The sequence below is a fragment of the Accipiter gentilis genome, chromosome 13, assembly GCF_929443795.1.
Source record: "Accipiter gentilis chromosome 13, bAccGen1.1, whole genome shotgun sequence".
NCBI classification, from domain to species: domain Eukaryota; kingdom Metazoa; phylum Chordata; class Aves; order Accipitriformes; family Accipitridae; genus Astur; species Astur gentilis.
Genome location: NC_064892.1, coordinates 33,034,308 through 33,052,224, shown reverse-complemented (window position 1 = coordinate 33,052,224; position 17,917 = coordinate 33,034,308). Strand labels below are relative to the sequence as shown.

At 40.2% G+C, this 17,917-nt stretch overlaps 2 long non-coding RNA genes across 22 annotated transcripts in view; one reads left to right on the top strand and one right to left on the bottom strand.

Moving 5' to 3' along the window:
* LOC126045241 (uncharacterized) overlaps positions 1 to 17,917 on the top strand; it is a 107,901-nt gene that overhangs the window by 31,041 nt on the left and 58,943 nt on the right. The gene's annotated exons all lie outside the window — the stretch shown is intronic.
* Positions 5,701 to 17,696, bottom strand: LOC126045242 (uncharacterized). Of its 2 annotated transcripts, none has more exons than XR_007507990.1 (4): positions 17,634 to 17,696; positions 16,033 to 16,155; positions 12,742 to 12,816; positions 5,701 to 10,083 (listed from the first exon to the last, which is right to left on the bottom strand). It is a non-coding gene; the product is annotated as an uncharacterized LOC126045242 (long non-coding RNA). The 2 variants fall into 2 exon arrangements; XR_007507991.1 differs by having other exon boundaries at positions 5,701 to 10,077.

The window sequence follows — 17,917 nt, the reverse complement described above, 5'->3', positions numbered from 1 at the left end:
GTTCCTTTTAAAACACTATTATCAGTAACATTTGTTTCCAGTATTTTGTTTAAATTTCATAAAGTACACTACAGTAATTTTAGATTAGACAACCAATTTCTTCAGGATAAACATATTTATACCATTTGAATAAGGCTTATAATATGGCATTGCTCAGATTTGACACCACCATAATTCCTAACATAAAGAAGCACTCTATGTTGGAAAAGACAACATCTCTACAAATTATTTATGGATGTGCTTGTGTGGTACTCAGGACAATGGGAAGTAACGTATGTCAAGGGTAACTAAAAGCACTGATAATACAAATATTTTATGATTCTGGAAAATTTTCAGTAAGAAAAAAAAAGTAGGAAGAGATTTACAACGTAATATTACCATTCAGGGAGCTGACATAAATTAAAAGAAGTTGGTCAAATAGAATTGGAATTATTTTTTTTTAAAGTAATAAACAGATATTGTAGTAAGACATGCTAATACTTGTAATGAAAGTTTACCTCTGTTAAATGATGACAGAATAGAAAATTTTAAAATCTGTTTTTCTGGCAATGAGAAACCAGGTATTAATTCAAAGATGGATATATATGTTAATCTAGTGGAGTTGACAAGTTGTATCTTTGTCTGATGAGGACCTAAGACTTGAAAAATTATAATGACTCCTCAGAAAACTAAAACTACTAGTCATGAGTATATATGAAAAGTAGGCGTAGTGAAGACTTTTAGTGATACTCAAGGACAACGCAAAGATTAAGAACCCCACGATTCTGTAACTGGGGAGAGCATGGTGGGGACAGAAGAGTTAACGCTACCAGGCTGCTCTGCCTGGCTCCTTTCTGGGAACCTCTCCCCCTTGCTTCTGGTGGAGAGGCACGCAACCTGTCTAAAGCTGAGAGAGTGGGGAGCGCTCTCTACCTTTTCCAACACTCCAAAACAGTGGTTCCCATATTTTTGGAACAACAGATCGTTATCAGCCCTTAACATTTTTCAAAACCCACCACATCCCCACCTGATCAAACTTTTCATTGGAAACACTATTTAAAACACTGTTAACTATGGTTTAGCCAAACAGCTGTTCAACTTACCATAGCCTTGTAGTCCACCAGAGGTTTGTGGACCACAGCTTGGAAACCATTCCAGCTGTTTCAAAGGTACAATGATGTCTTCTACTCCATCCCTCCCTCCAGACCTTCTGGTTGCTTGGTGAGATATTTCTGCTTCTTTATCTGATTTCCCATGGGATTAATTTTAGGGCCCGCTACTGAAGTAGCAGCAAACTGGTATTCTCCATTGCCCACAGGTTTGTAAACAACAGAAGTAAAACTGATCTGCCCATCCATAATATTGCTACTGCCAGATAAAGGAACGAACAGGAGCAGAAGATAAAGAAATACCTACAGATTTAGGAAAATGGGATCAGTTTACATTTGATTCGTGTTTCAAAATGCATCATCAATCCATTAGGACTACAAACTTCTATTGACAGGAGAGCCGTAATTCTGCACAGGTTGGATTTTGGCCACAGCTGGTTCAGGACAAGTGGAGTTTTCAAGACCAGTAAACAGTTGGGTTTTGCGCACTTGAAAAGATGTATCCACAAAACTATGACAGATAAAACTGGTGCTACGCAGCCTTTTGCCATCTTAAAGGTCACTTAAATTAAACAGAACAGTGACCAAAGGCCCCTTGTTCCTCTGTTTTGAGAAACAGGGAGCTATAGTCCCCTATTAAACACTTCCATGTACTCATGGTTTTAGAGACCTTTCTCACATTACCTAGTCCTCAGCCAACTTTATTCCAAACTGAGGAATCCTGATCCATTTACTGTCCCTGCAGAACAGCTATGCCATACCTCTTAAGTCATCCTTTTCTATATCATACACAGTTCTCACCAATGCACAAAACTGACCAGCATGCCAGTGCCACTTCTCTGTTTCAAATACCATTTTGCCACTTTTTCCTAGCATCCAGTCCATCCAGAATGATTCTAGAAAATTAGCAGGAGCTGCTAAAAATCCATGCAAACACCAGTAAAATGGCTTGAGAGCCCTGGCTTCTCTCAGCAGCAAGATACTACCTATCAGTTTAATGATGATATTCCACCCCTACGACAGGCAGGAACTCCAGGACCAAAACCTGTACTTTAAGCTCGTCAGGGCTGTAAAACCCTGAGAAATAGGGAGGAAGAATCTTCTCTTCAACTTAAGCTTCTTCACAGCCCCTGCTGTGGTTAGAAAGAACAGCCAGAAGTCCCTGCCTTCCTGAGCGGCAGGACTGGCCACAGCCCGCTGAGCTTATAGCTTACAGGGTGATGGCTGCTGTAACCCCACAGTCACTGCCTCTCTCTGCGGATAGATACGGTTGAACAGCGGGGTCAGCGGTATCTGGCCTCTGTGACAGCCATGGCTCCTGGATCACCACAGGTCCTGCTGTGAGATCCTTCTGCAACTCTCCAGGGTCAACATTAGGTCTGACTCCAGCTGAGTATTTTTCTTTTATCATCTGCAATCTTTATTGCTGCACTTTTTCAAACCACTTAGGAACAGGTGGACCAGCAAAGATGCCAGTACATATCTTTGTGAGGTGGCACTGTTAAAACTGCCCATTAGTTGCTATACAGTTCCTTATCTTGTAACCCTTTACTAATCCACAAAGAATTTTAAATAACTCATCACTTCATTTTGTTAACAGTCTTTGGTTACAGAGCTTTTTTCAACTTTTGGGTCACCCTTTCCTGTGTATCTGTTGACTCCTCCAATTAACTAGCAAAGCTCTAAGACGTACCTGGTACAAAAGCCAAGATGATGGCTGCCTAGTACACCTATCCAAGGTCCTATTAATTATGTTCTTTATCACATTCACTGGCATTTTGTGCGTCATGGTAGTCAGAATTATTAGTCCATGATCATCCCTAGAATCCTTTTTAAAATGAGCGTCACACTTCTTACTTTCCGTTCCTCTATTACCAAGGCTAATTTAAGTGATAGATTATACAACACAGTTTATGGCTTACCAATTTCAATTCTGAATTTCCCTTGGACTACTGAATGAACAACATGCTATCCGCCAGTCTGTTATTGTTTATTCAATCAAATTGTTAAAAAAATCTTTTATTGGTATTTCAAATCTGAAATATTCCCTATAAAGAATAACTTCTATGCGGGGATGTCCCTAATCTCCCCGTAATAAACCTTGCCAATGCAAAGAGTTCATTTGTTTCTTTCTGCGATGGCTTTGTCTTTAAATATTCTCTTTAATTATCTATTGAACTCACCACCCCAGTAGCAAAATTTACACTTGAAAAAAATGGGGTTTGGCTTTTAGGATTTTAGCCTGTTGCCTTTCAAAATCTTTTTGTTCTGCCTTACAATAGATCTACATTTAACTTGCCAGAATTGAGCTCTTCTTTGCTTTGCTTGTTTGGATTTCACTGTTTGAAAAACCTCTATTTATTTCTAGTAACTTCCTTTACTGTTCAGTTGTGTTGGACAATTCTTATTCAATTGGGTTAGAATCAGAAAGCAAAGTCCCCATGTCTCTTTTAAGATTTATTTAACTGTATCTTCATTTGCATGCAATTCTTCTTTTTTAAACAATACTGGACATTTTTTTATCTTTTTCTCTCCCACAAGTACGAGAAACTTGAGTATGATACGAGATATTGCTACTGAATGGCTCTTCTGTAGTCACTTCTTGTGTGCTAATCTACACTAAATCAAGGGCTGTCCCCCTTCTTCTGGATTCTCCAGCTGGTTTGTTCAAAAAGTAGTTCTTGATGATACCTAAAATACAGCCTGTGGCCTAATGTGGCCTACTGTTAAGTTTATCCAGTCTATATATAGACAACCAAGAACTCTTATTACGATCAAGCTTTCAGGTTGTATAGCCTCTCCAGTCTCCCACAGTATTTCACAGTCACTGTCTCCGTTCCATCAACTAGTCCAGAGCTCCTACTAGACTTCTCATATTCAGATATAGAACCATTTGTAGTTATGTTTTGTGGTTTATTCTGATAAAATTAACTTATTTGACTATATTTTCTTCGGTATATACAGCGTCGTTTGTCTGCATAGTCCATTCTACCATCCCTGTATCAGCTAGGCACTAAACATTCTATCAGATCTGTATAATCTGTACTCTGACATTTCAGTGTCCCTTTGAAAGAAAGAAAAGGGATACATACAGACCCACTTCGAGAAAGAGGGTGACATACCTGGGGAATTCCTGATAGAATTCATGCTTACCACTCTTCTGAAGAATCATTACCTTCAAGGCACAATGGAAATGGAGCTCTACAAGATAGCAGTGTACCGACATCCCAAATCAAAACTAGCGTAGGTTCCTGCTCAACAGAGATCAGATGTGAAAAAGGACTGACCAACGGTATGGCTGGAACAACTGTTTGTGGTTATTCAAGATTTCTGTACCAAGAGATGCTGTGTCAGGAAGGGAATGCACTAAGGAGAAGAAGGATACTACAGAAGTATAAAAAGTCCTTTAACCTTTTGCACACAGTGCAGAACTTTGTAATATTTGTGTTTACTTCCTTCTATGAGAAGGGAAAGTCTGTTCTTACTGGTGTGGAGAAGGGAAGAGAGGGATGTTTTCAGGACGCAATGCCAGTAGCTATTGACTTGGGTTTGACAGTTGAGAAGGCCTCTGGGGCTAGCATTTTATCTGTTGGCTGCAACTCACTTCTTCTTTCCCTTTTGTGAGGCCTCTAGCTGGAGCACCTTCTTTCTGCGTTAAATATGATGTGACATTAGGCACAGCAGAATCCAGCAGCTACACTGCAGTATCCTATGGGTATTCATTATCATTTATTTGAATTATCATAAATCTTGGGAGTGCTCACCCTGGACCATTTCTCATTGTGCTGGGCCATGAATAAAAACACAACAAAAAGTAGATGTGCTGGAATTCTACATAAAGAGAGAACAGAGAAATTATGGCAGAGTACAAACACAGTGAAAAGTACTACTGTGATAGGCGTTGGCATTAATGTACCTGCAGTATAACTGTTGCCTAGTTGGATTGTTTTAAGCTTCACAGTACATAAAACTTTTAAGAAGATACTTAAAGAAAGATAGTAAACGGTTCTGTTTATGAAGAAGTCAACCAATACACGAGAGGCAGCTGAGGAGAAAACATCCAATGTGGTCTAAAAAGTTAATGACCGAATGACGGAAGCTGGCATCATGTGTTGATCAAAACCAGAGTCAACCTCTTGATACTGAAGGAGAGGTATCAGGTAGAAGTAGTCTTGATGGGCCTTGAAAATAAAGACAGATAACTTATCTTTATTGCTTTAAACTGAAGGAGGAAATTGAATATACCAAAGGAGTAAGTTTGGAAACTGGTATTTACAGCAGAGTAGCACTTTTTGACTAGATAACAAGCATGGCAAGACTGCATTTGTCAGGGCAAAAGAAAAAGACTTTCTAATAAAGACATGACCCACAGAAAGCATGGATGAAAAATATTATCATCTGACAGAGAAGAAAGACCCTCCTCAAAGGGTTGGAAAAAGATTCCCAAAACTCAGATTTAGCCTAGATTTGATGGCTTAAAACAAATGACAGCATGATGGTGTCATTCATAGAGGATGCAGAGAGGTTTTGTGAGGGCCCTAACCTAATTATGAAAAAACCTACCAACAAAAGACCAATAGTTGTAACTGGAAATAAAGAACAGAGGGCACTACTGAAGAAAATTTTCATGCATTAGGTGTGCTTAGGAGTGGAAAATAAGATGGGAGGACGTATATGAAACACGTAAAACATTGTTTTTCCTATAAATACTGTGAAATGAGAAAATTCTTTCATGTCACGTTTATTATTAACTTATTACAGCTATCTAGGTTACCATGTTTTGACTTTTCAAGGTTTGAAGAAAAACAATGTTCGTGACGTTATAATATGATGGGTGCCTCATTCAACATAAAAAAACCCCATGCTACATCCAGCTTGAAGACAGGACAGTCACAATACAGGCCAAGTGCAAACAGCAGCAGAGAAGATCTCACAACTTAAACTTACAACTACTAACATGCTGAATGTTCAATGCACATTCCTTGGCTCTTCCTTCTTAATGCATAATCGCCTCAGTCTGCCACTAAAGGAAACTTACTTTCTGTTGCTGTAGTTTGGTATTCCAGCTCTTGAAGTATTCCCAAGCCCACACAATGCGTAGCTGTGTAGCAAATGCCCACTCCCTACATTCCACAACATCAACTCCTTCTCTTGGTATCTGCTTTCTTGCTGTTCTCCTAGTTTCAGTCATTTATGGCATCACGGCATGGGTTAAACCAAAGAAACAATCAGATCAGGTGCTCAGCAATGGAGGTTAGCAGCAGTGAGTAGTGGAGAGAGCTGGTTACAGCAGGAGACAATTCAGAGTTCCTTTTCTTCCAAATAGTATTTGTAGCAGCGCTACCGCATGCAGGACAGAGCTATGCCCTGATGTTATCTCCCTCCAAAGTACTGAGAAGTTGCCATCACAGGAAGGAGAAGCAGTCACACCTAGGTGATCTGTTTCTCAGTGGTGATGAGTGAAAAACGTGGATACCTATGAAACACCCAGGGGATTCCTCATACCCCACTCACTAGGATGTCACTTTTCTCCTCTGAAACTAGATCTATTCTGAGGCACTTCTTTTGATCTGGTTTGGGGCAGGGCAGGCAGAGCTAGAGGGCTGCGTTTGGTGGTTTTTTGCAGTCACCTTAATCTCCCTCTCCTTTTCGTTCTTTTACCCAACTTAGTGCAAGTAAGAATAAATATGGTCCATAGGATTAAAAGGTGAAAATAGTAAACCATTAGGTCTAAACATTTTAAAAACAAAATATGCTGATCAAGATTTTTTTTAATGCAAAATGAAACATCCAATGTTCTCAAATCTTGATTTCATTTCATATTGAAAAATCTCAATTTCATTTTATATTGCAAAATCTCAAAAGAATCACTGTTTTTAAACTAGAACTTCGAAAGTTCCCATCCTGTAATGAACATAATGAAATTATGTTTTGAGCTCTGTGGAAGATGATACATTTCAAAATCATTAAGTTCTGTGTTTGAAGAAGAAATTATGGCTTCTGCTTAGCACTAATCATAGCTTAGCATACATAACCCATTGTCCTCTGTTCTTAGCTGTAACTGTCACCTCAAGTCTCCAATTTATACAGGTAATTCACAACTAGTCACTGAGTCTTCTTCAAAGCCCATATACTCCTCTCCAGCAGAAAAAAAAAATTTACAGAAAAACACTTACTGAAAGTTTTAAACTTAAATCTATCACATATTCAGTGCAATGAGAAATAGCAGTAGGTATGCATTTAGTTCTCCTTTTGGCCATATTTTTGCCATCCATTTTCTGGTTTTTGGTTTTCCTTGTTTTGTTTTTTTTGTTTGTTTGTTTGGTTTTTGGGTTTTTTTAATCTGGACTCTCTAGTCTGCTTTTGATCTGAGTTTATGATTTCTTCTTTGGTCTTGCTCTTTCTTCAAACTTCATGCTGCTCTCGTGCCAAGCAAAAAAAAAAAAAAAAAAAAAAAAATCCTGTCCTCCTTAATCTTTACTCACCCATTATTATCTGTGTCCTTGCTCCATGGGAAAGAATGTCTAATTGTCCTTACATACAACTCCTCTAGACCTTTACAGCCCCTTAATAATTATTCACAAATTCAATAACATTTCCAGTTCTTCCGTTTTTCAGATACTAAGACCCCATTGAAAACACTCGTGTATTTGAATACCAGAAAGGAAATACAGCATCACAAAAAAGGGCATGGAGTTTATAATACCCCTTTTGTTATACAGGGTAAACACCTACGTGTAGTTTTTGCTCATTTGTATATAAAAATAGGACTCATAGCAATGACTGTACCCATAGCTACAGGAAAAGAGCTTCCTTCTTAATCCAAGCATAGATATTTATAGTTATTTTGGGTGAATCCACTGACATATGATATGGGTAATTATTATTGATTAAGCACAAAGTACTTAGGTACAATAAAGTATGTAGTTCCTGCCTAAGACTATAGCTAATCAGCATGCATCATCAAATTCACTCATAATGCCAGCTCAGTTTAGTTTAATTTAACCAAGTTACATTGACACAAGTGCAAGTGTATATTTATTAACATTTCAATGTTCAACTCAGCAAGACAATTATGTTAGTAAATCAGTGTGCAATATCTACACAAATATTGGTGGTATAAACAGTTTTTATAGATCTATAAATTTCAGAAAGTTTATGGGTGAAAATACAGAGCAAGTCAGAGACACACTATTCTGAAAATAAAGAAAACAAATAAATTAAAATTCCCTGCCTAACAGCAGTATGGAAGGACTCCAGGTTCACATGGTGAATTACCCAAGAGTAACGAAATCCTTAATGGATATATTTTATATATTTTCTAAAAAGAACTGAAGTCAATTGACATAAGTCGAACCTCTTGATTCACCTTTTTATCATTATTAGTTTGTCAACATCAGTAAAGACTAACTATTGAAAAATTCAATCATTTCAATGTACTTACAGCTGAATTTTCTCATCATGTGACCAACTATCCACAAAGCCTCAGTGCCATTAAGAAGTTTTGAGGAATATATTATTTGGTACTGCCAAAAAAACATAATTAAAAGAATGCATGTAAATGATACTAATTTTCTAATTAGAAATGTTTTATGATTATTTCATGTCTAAAGTACATTTGGGGGAAGAGCAGGACTTACATTATCCCAAAAGGCAGGTTCCAGCACAATCAATGATACACTGACAGAATTCACAGTAAGGAGTCACAGTAGGGTCCTGATCTTGCAACTGAACTTTCACAAAAAGAACCCTGCACTATTGCAGAATCTCCTGAATTTCAATAGGGCCCTACCCACACATAATCAGTTACAGAGTCCGCGTATGTGGGAGTAGCAACAGCGAGAACAGAACCTGTTCCTCCACACACCTGCAAAAATATCAGGATAAAAAAAAATTAAATTAGTAACATGCAGCAAAACCTACTGATAGCCTGTTTTATTACAGCATTTAGCACATAATAAAGGAGTTCTATACATCTTTAAGTTGCATATTATTTATAGGGATTTGCAGCTCCTTCTTTAAATAAAGTTGGCTTAAAATTGCTTCTGGATTTTACATGTAGTGAGAGCACAGTATGAAAGCTTTTACTGATACCTATTTGAAATCTAATTTTTTAATTATTATTTTCTAAAAATTAATTACCCTAGTTTCTTTGGTCTATGATGCAAGTTGCTTTCTAATGCTTAAGTCTAGTTACCTATCGGCATGCTTGTACGTGCCACCAACACACTTGTGCAGTAATCCCAAGCTGGCACTACGCTGGCTGGTTTCCAATTCCCTTCTAAACAGATTTCCTTAAATTCCCACAGAAAACACCAGCTTCTGACTTCTAGGAGAAAAAGAGGCAGCTCACATTGTGGCTAGGTCTGAGCTACGCATGCGTTGACTGCCAGACCAACCAAGCACACTGACTGGCAAGTCAACAGGTGGAACAGAACAGAAAATTTCTGAGTCCATGCTGCAGCTTTTTCTACCCCGGGGGCACTAATTTGAGTCCTTTCTCTACTCCCAGCTGCTAAGTTTCACTCAAATTGTAGAAACTTGACTTTGTGACCTCTCTGTCTATATCAAATGCAGCTGAAACTAAGTGGTGGATGCAAAAGTTATTAGGAGACAACACAATCCTATATATCTTGTTTTGTTCACAAACTGGGCATGAAAACACTGTAGCATAATCACTGTGAAAATAACTAATGAATTTTATGTCACTTATTGTTTTCATTCAGGAGTTACACCACAAACTCAGCTATAATAAAACACAGATTTTTACGTGGTGATGGCATAAATGAATCCAGAGAACGTAGAGACTGTTTCAATAAAACTGGCTTTGTTTTGCCACTGTGAACAGGGCCCTAAATATATGCTGCTTCATAAAGGTGAAAATTTAACAGAAATAAAATTTTATGTATATTTTTTGAACTTACCAAGACTGTAGTTGACTGCCCTTCATGGAGACCCCTGCTTCTCTTCCAATTCCGTGCTGTCTCTCCTAAGGCTTAAGAGAGGTTCAGTGATATGTAGCTCAATAAAAGAACACTGACATTAAGTCTAACGAATCTATTCAGTATACCTGGACTTTTCTTTTGTGGGGTTTTTGGTTGGTTTGGGTTTTGGGTTTTTTTGTTTGTTTGTTTTTGTTGTTTTGGTGGTGTTTTTTTTAAGAACAAGCATAGTGATTTTTAAAGAATCACCTTAAAATCCTGATCCTACTGCCTGGATCCAGATCCTGATATCCCAATCTAGGGAATAATTAATAATAATATTCAAGTCCCAGTTCTCTTTTTTTATAAATGGCATCCACAGTACTCTGCTTACGCTTTCTATCGATCCAGCACTAAATTTTGACTTGTGTGTTTCTGACCAAAAAGGCATAGTTGAAATCAGAGGGTTTTATTTGTTGTTGGATTCCAGGAACTGATTAAAGAAGGAAAGAAACTGGAAAAAGTACAATGACCTCTCCAAAACTCCAGTAAAAAGAAGAGACAAAGAATAGTCAGTGTGGAAAAGTTAATAGAAAACTGAACATTAGAGGAAAGATTAGCAGGAAACAGTGGGTATAAGAAGAGTCAGGGAAGTGAAAGTGATTTAACCGAAAAGGGGATGGAATAAAAGAAACAAAATTATCTTCTTAGCAGAGCAATGAGAATGGGCTTTTCAAAACTGTTTGATGCTGGCCTAGCTCTTCTTTTATTGAAGCAAAAGAATCACATCAATTCCAAAAACGCTTCAGGAAAACCTTTAAGGCAGTTAACTTGAACCATTTAACTTTAAACATATGGAGTATCTGAACTCTGCTCAGCTAAACAACAAAAAAAGTGCTTAAATTAAAAAATAAATTTAAATCTTCCTGTAATCATTCACTATGTCTGTAGTATCGAGCACACATTCAAACCTGAGCCCCAACTCCTTACCCTGCTAACATGCAGACTCACACCTTGGCACTAGTCTGGATCCAGCCTACTGGTTATCAGATAGGCAAAGTCAAGTACAAGACGCAAAGGACTAATGTGGATTCAAACTCTTCTCTCAAAAGCCATACTCATGGAAGTATTGTGACTTAAGTACAAGATTAATTGTTTGATGAAGCAGAATGTAAATAGTTAAGTGCTTAAAGTTAATTCAAGAATCAGGTCTCAAACAGAAAACTAAAGAAAAAGTGGCTGAGAAAGAAAAAAAAAGAAACAGATCGTTGGATCTGTATTAAAAATAAATGACCTCTGGGCTATATCTCAACGCACTCTGCCTCAAAACTACTGCTTCTTTCTGGCTTAAGTATTAAATCTTATTTTTAATACATGAAATGGTAAATAACCCTAGCAAAGGTTAAATTAGTTCAGTGGTTAATAACAGTACTAAAGTAATTCTTAACACAGGGTGTAGTTCAGTTATTGGTATAAAGGGCTCGCCATCTCCCCTGTCTATTTAAACACACTTGCACTTCCAAATCCAATTTGGTACATAGCTGGGAGAGGGTTAATATCCCATATTCCAATCTCTAATCTCTATGGTAACAACCATAGAGATAGGAGAAAATGTGGAAATCATAAGCCGCTAGTAGGGTTCTCTCCCTTTTACTCCTTACTCTACAATACAGTTACTAAAGGAAAACAGAAATTGAGCCACTCGCTTCTTGAGATACCAAAAAAAGGTCTGGGGCACCTCTCAGCATTCTGTGAACTTATGATCATTGTGATCTGTCTCCTGAACTATGGATCACTCTGTGCACCATTATTTTAAGCTGTCCCCTATCTAGATGACCAGGAAACCAATATCAACACTCTACAACTATATTCCTACACACATAAACCCCTGCTACCAATATTCCATCCTTTATCCATAGCTGTTTCTAAGATGTATGCTTAATAAATCCATACATATAAGAATCATTACTTAATGAAGTAGGGCACTAGAGTAAGATTAAAGGCCTGATTAAGGCAGCGAGTTAGAGATAGAATTAGTTCCTCTATAGATTCAGTCACCTTGTCATAAAATGGTTAAATAAAATACTGTTTTGTTCTTCTCAGGAGAATTAGAAGCATTACTAAAATTTTGTAAATGTTTTGAAGCTCAGATTTCAAAATTTCACAGAAATTGGGAAACTAGAGAAGCAAATGAACAACTTACATCAAGCTGTCTTAAAAGAAATAAATTGAGCAGCATAAAAGCAAACAAATTAGTACCAGCTAAAGCCAGATTTCCAGATCTCTCACGCATGCATTCATTTCAGTAGCATTTCATTTAAATGCAGGCATATGTATCTGCAAAGTTTAAGCTTCCATCTTTCAAACAATTCCACGTATCTGAACTTCACTCCTCTAAGTAGTGCTACTGACAAAACTACTCATGTGAACAGTTAAGCACACGCACAGGACTAAGGCTAAAGCAAGTAATAAAGAAATTAGCTAATGAATTCAGTGCATCGCTCACAATTGTTTTTGAAAAGTCAAGGACAGCTAAGAAGATAGCAAAGCTTGAGAAATTAAGAGCTGAAATACTGGGGGAGGGGGAGAAGTTAGGTTATGGTCCCAGCAACTACCCTATGAAAATCTAACTTCAATACCTGTTAAATAACAGAATCAATGCTAAGAAGAAAAAAATAATACGTCATCCCCTCAATAACTTAATAGTCATGACAACCACACTATTTTCTCACCATTTGATGAGTCCTCTTCAGTTCAAGGCTGAAGTTCATGGGTGCTGTGGAGAAGATCACTTGGCAACTGCTCTGCTGTAATTAATCCACGAATAAAGAATGGGCTTCAGTTTTCACAGATACCAAGCCAGCACTTTTCACAACCATTAAATCCACAAAAATATTAAAACATTCAGAAGTTACAGTTAGGCCGTTTTAGCAAAACTTTACCACAGAACCTAAGTTTAATAACAAATCTTTCTTAAATCCTCAGGGATATATTCATTATTATGAGTCAGGCCTATAGCTATGTTAGAGTGGGTATTATAAGATCTGAATGAAATATAGTGAGTCCAACCTTTCGACTACACCATTAGTCTTTATGCTACGTTGAGCATTTTAGAGGCTGAAAAAAAACCTTAAATTGAAAGTCAGCTATTGAAAACTCAGGAGGTAGTCTACAGTAAAAAAAAATGCTAGGTTGTTTTTTTTTTCATCTGGAAGTTTATAGGAAATCTAATAAAGCAGATGCAAGCCCTAAGCCAGCACATACTTCTGGCAGTCCTTACTGCCTACAGAAGCATCCCTAGATCAGGTCTATACTGGCAAATTCAGAACTCTGTTTTCACTGTACAATAGTAAATGCTGTCCACTTCAATCCTTTCTAGATTACAACCTCTATCATTGCTAGCAGACTGAAATTGCAAAAGTAATGAATTCCAAATCCTGTATTTGTCAGGGTAAATCACAGAGTGAATGGCTACAGAAGGAAGTAGAAAACTCATACATGGAAGAGGACGTTCAACTACGGTTACTAGGTTATTAAACTGAAACTTTAAACTCCAACTGATATCAAATTTACAGAAGAGGTCTGAAGGGAGGCTTAGATGAATCTATAACAGGGATCTAGAAGGCTGGATGAGCATGGCGGGCAAGGCAGGGCTCAAATTCGAAAATAAACAGAAAGAAATTTGGAATTCCCACTGGCTGTATGTCCATATGTCATACAAGCACAGGATGCCAAAATAATATGTAGATGTGCAATTATTGAAGAGATTATTTCAATTACTAGATGTGGGTGTACCTTGGTGCCCTCCAACTGGTCTAACTTACCTAGGAACTGGACCAGATGAAGGTAATGGAAAAACTCGCAAGTACTCAGGCAAGCCAAAGAATCTAACTAAAAAGTTACACGGTAATGACACGGTGCCAGTTTTCATTACAACAAGTTCCTCTAATCCTCATAGTTGTAAAATAAATCTTAGAAACACATAGCTAGGTAATTTGTAAAGTAATGTGTGCCTGAGTCAGAAGACAGCCTCCAGCTTTCTAACCACCCCTGACTAGCTGTGAGCTTCTGTGCCATTTTGGCAGATAAGTACCTTGCTTTGGTTTTGCCACCTCTCAACTGGACCTAGGCAATTCAGTATATCCAAGCACAAAGTCTGCTGCATATAGGAAACTCCAAGTACAGGAAGCTGAGAGGATGTGGGTTATTGTTAAGTCCCTCTCTTCCGCTCTATACTGATTTTCTCTAGAATTTTAAATTACAAATTCAGGGTGTCAAGATCCTCCGGGGCCTAAATCCTGGATTCCTAAAGAAATGCCTACTAGGTCTCCAGACTGGATCCAGTTGTCAACAGTTTCCCTCTTCTGACATAAAAGAACTTGTGCAACAAGACGCTATCATTTCTAGAGACAGAACTTTCTCGGGGCTGGTGCAAGTCTATGGAATGAATGTGCCTAGGAGCTAAGGGCCATCAGAAACCTAACTGCATTTTGCCTGAAGAACAAAACACATTACTTTGACCTTGCCTCACTAATGTAAATACATAACACGTATATGGAAGAAAAGACAGATAAAGTAAACCGAAAACATTCAACTGCACATGCTCCTTCCCCTGGCAGCAAGAGAACAGATAATATGACAAATGCTGGTCATGTCACTTACTACAGTGTGAGGGGAGTCTCTGACAGTATAATGACACTCTCTGAGGAGAGGAATCTGTAACAGAGAACAGGCACTACTAGAAGGTGTTCAGGTAGTGCTGTAATGAGAACTGTAGGAGGAAAGGAGTCCATTATAGAAACTGTAGCTTAACCTCACAGTTGCTACCACAGCAGATAAGACTTCCACCACTCTGATGAGCCCAAGTTGCTTGGGATGGAAATTCACTCTGAAGAATTGACATCACTTTTGGTGAGGCTCAAAATCTTTTTCTCCCCCTTCTGTCCTCAGCTGTGTTCCTGCTGTGACTTTTTGGCTTCACTAGTCACTGAGGAAACAAACTGATGATCCTCCCCCATATGCTACAGCCAGAGAATGCAATACCCACCTCATATGACATGGATTTTTAGACTATAGCAGTTGCCTTTCTCACTTGTTCTGATACTCGGTTAAATATTTACCCGTTCTGATCCTTAAATTATTATAATTGTGCATTATTTAACTTAAGAGATACGAATGGCAGATGTAAATGAAGACTATTACGTTAGGTTTATGTTTCGTGCAGTCCTAAGTAGTACTGAGAATAATGGTTGTGTAATACCACTATTAGCTTCTTAAGTCTGAACTACAAGAGCATAATAATGAAGAGAACTACTCAGTGTGCTTACACATAATACTACACATCTCTGTCTGTACAGGATCTGGGCCTGTGTGCATCCAGTATGGAAACTGAGAGCAAGTTATATTAGGGGATGTAAAAATTTCACTTTTATCAACAATCTTAATGAAACCTTAGGAATGACATCTGAAAGGACAATACTGCGATTCACGTAAGAGAGTACCATGTCCTGTTAAGCAGAACGACCTGCTATCTTTTATAACTTACATTACAGCTGGAAGAATGGGTGAAAAATAATAACTGGAATTATTTTAGGGCAAAACTATACATAACCTAAGTACGGGCAAGTGGTATCGGCAACATCATATTTTTAAAATTTTTCTTTACTGCTTTCATTGCTATTTCTACTGCAAAGTCCTCTTTCCACAGGCACATAACCTTCAGGGGAAAAAAATTATGAGACATTTACTATCATTCTTTTCAGTTGAAAGGCACACTTTTTGAAAATTTCATTCATGGTAGATTTTAATAAAATAAGAGCAAAAATGTAAATACACCACAAATCATTTATATTTCCTCCTTTTTAACAGATATGTTTTACGAACTGAAGTTTTTTCATCTGGCTAATTTTCAGTGAGAGCTTGGTTTAAAAAATTGGGAATCGGTTTCTTTAGCAACACCAAACTTCAAATCCGAGGAGAATATAATAGCATAAATCCATAATATTAGCTGTGTGCTTACTTACATGTTGCTTTGCGCTACTTTTTCACTAAGGAGCTCCAGAATTACATATTTTCTGAGCAGCAGCAGTAGTTTTCGTAGCCATGATGGTCTAAGGTTTTCGAGCCCAAAAGCTTGCTGTTTTCCACTGTGTCAGTTGGTTTAAAAAAAAAAAAAAAAAGAGAGAGAGAGAGAAATTACCTCTCCCTTCAAAACTTGTTCTGCTTATATTTTTGTCAGTGCAGCTCTAGAAGGGAGCAGTGGAATCATGAGAAGCATTAGGCCCTGAGCCTGCTAACATTTCGTCTGCAAGCAGTCCAGCTGAGTTTAAGAGGACTAGCTCACAGACGTGAAGATTTTGAAAGTCAGTGGGAACAGAGCTCCCAAACTCTCATTATGTACTTTTGAAAATCCTCCCAAAAGTCATGGGAACAACAGCTTGCAGGTCTGAGGCCTCTGCTTTCCTTTTCCCTCTTTAAAAGCGTATCGGATGGAAAAAAGAAAAAAAAAAAAAAGACCAAAAAAACACACCCCACTGAAGTCAAAAATCCTGAGGAGCCGCTGGCAGCGATGCCTCGGGTCTCTCCGCGAAGGCAGGGGTCCCCACAGCCCGAGGAGAGCTCCCGGGACGGGATCCTTCAGCAGTCACAAAGTCAAGTGCAGGCTAGCGCTTCGGGCGGCACGGTCGCCCGCCTTCCCCCTCCGCGGCTTTTCAGCCGCTCGCCACCTCCGCCTCGCCTTCCCCGCCTGCGGGGGGGGACGGGGACAGGAGCGCTGACCCCACCGCCAGGTACCTGACGGTCAGTCACAATTTGGGACGCGGGGAAGGCGGCGGATTTGGGGTGTGCGGCGTGAAAATGAAAGTTCACCGTTCCCCCCCCACCGCCTCCCCGCCCCGAAGCGCTGCGAGCAGCCGAGGCGGGAGCGCTCTCAAGAGTTGAACCTCGTTCTCTCAAGTTCCTCCCAGTGATAGATTTTTATAATTATTTTTTTAAATTTTTTTTTTTTTTCCTTCAAATGACCAGCGTACGGCACTCCGGGCCCAATCTGACCCGAGATGCGCCCACACAGCACCGCACAGGCTGTTCGCAAGCCCGGGCGGGGGCGGGGAGCGGCGGCGGGGGGGGTGTTGGCGGGCAACGGGGTGTGTGTGTGTGAGGGGGGGGGGGTTATGGGGGGGGGGGTGTCTGTGCCGCCGCGGCGGGCGGGAGCCGGGCCGCTGCCGGTGAGGCGGAGCGGGGGGGGGGGGGGGGGGGGAGGAATCGGTGGCTGCCAAGGCGGGATCGGGCCCGCGGGCTCGCCTCCGCGCTGTGTGGGCAAGCGCCGAGCGCTTCAAAACCCGCCGGCTTCGGCCCGGGGGGGGGGAACGGGGGGACACGGGGGGCTGCAACCTGAGAGCTGCGGGAGCCGCGGGGGTCCTCGGAGGCGCCGGGGGGGGGGGGTGTGGTTGGGGGGGGGGGGGGAAGGCTCTCTTCATATTTTCCTCAGGTCCTCTGGCGCACATCCCCCCCCTCCCCCCGCCGGCTTCCTTTCCCTACCTTCCCAAAACGCGCTGCCCCCCCCCCTTCCACACACACACCCCCCCCTCCACACACACACACACCGCCCCCCCCCCGGCGGCTTTACCTTGACAAGTCGGCGGAGGTCTCGCTCCCCTCTCTCTCCCTCTCCCCCCCCCCCCCTCCAATCTCTAACGCGCCACCTCTCCCCCCACGGGCCGGGAGTCCGGGTGACATTTCTCTCTCTCTCTCTCCTCCCCCCCCTTCTTCTTCTTCTTTTTCTTCTTCTTCTTCTTCCTCCCCCCCCCCCCCCTCCCCCCCCCCCCCCCTCCGTGAGTGGCGGTTGGGTCGGCAGCGCGGGAGCGCGCGCTAGCGGGGAGGGCGTGGAGCGCGCGCTGCCTGCGAGCGGGA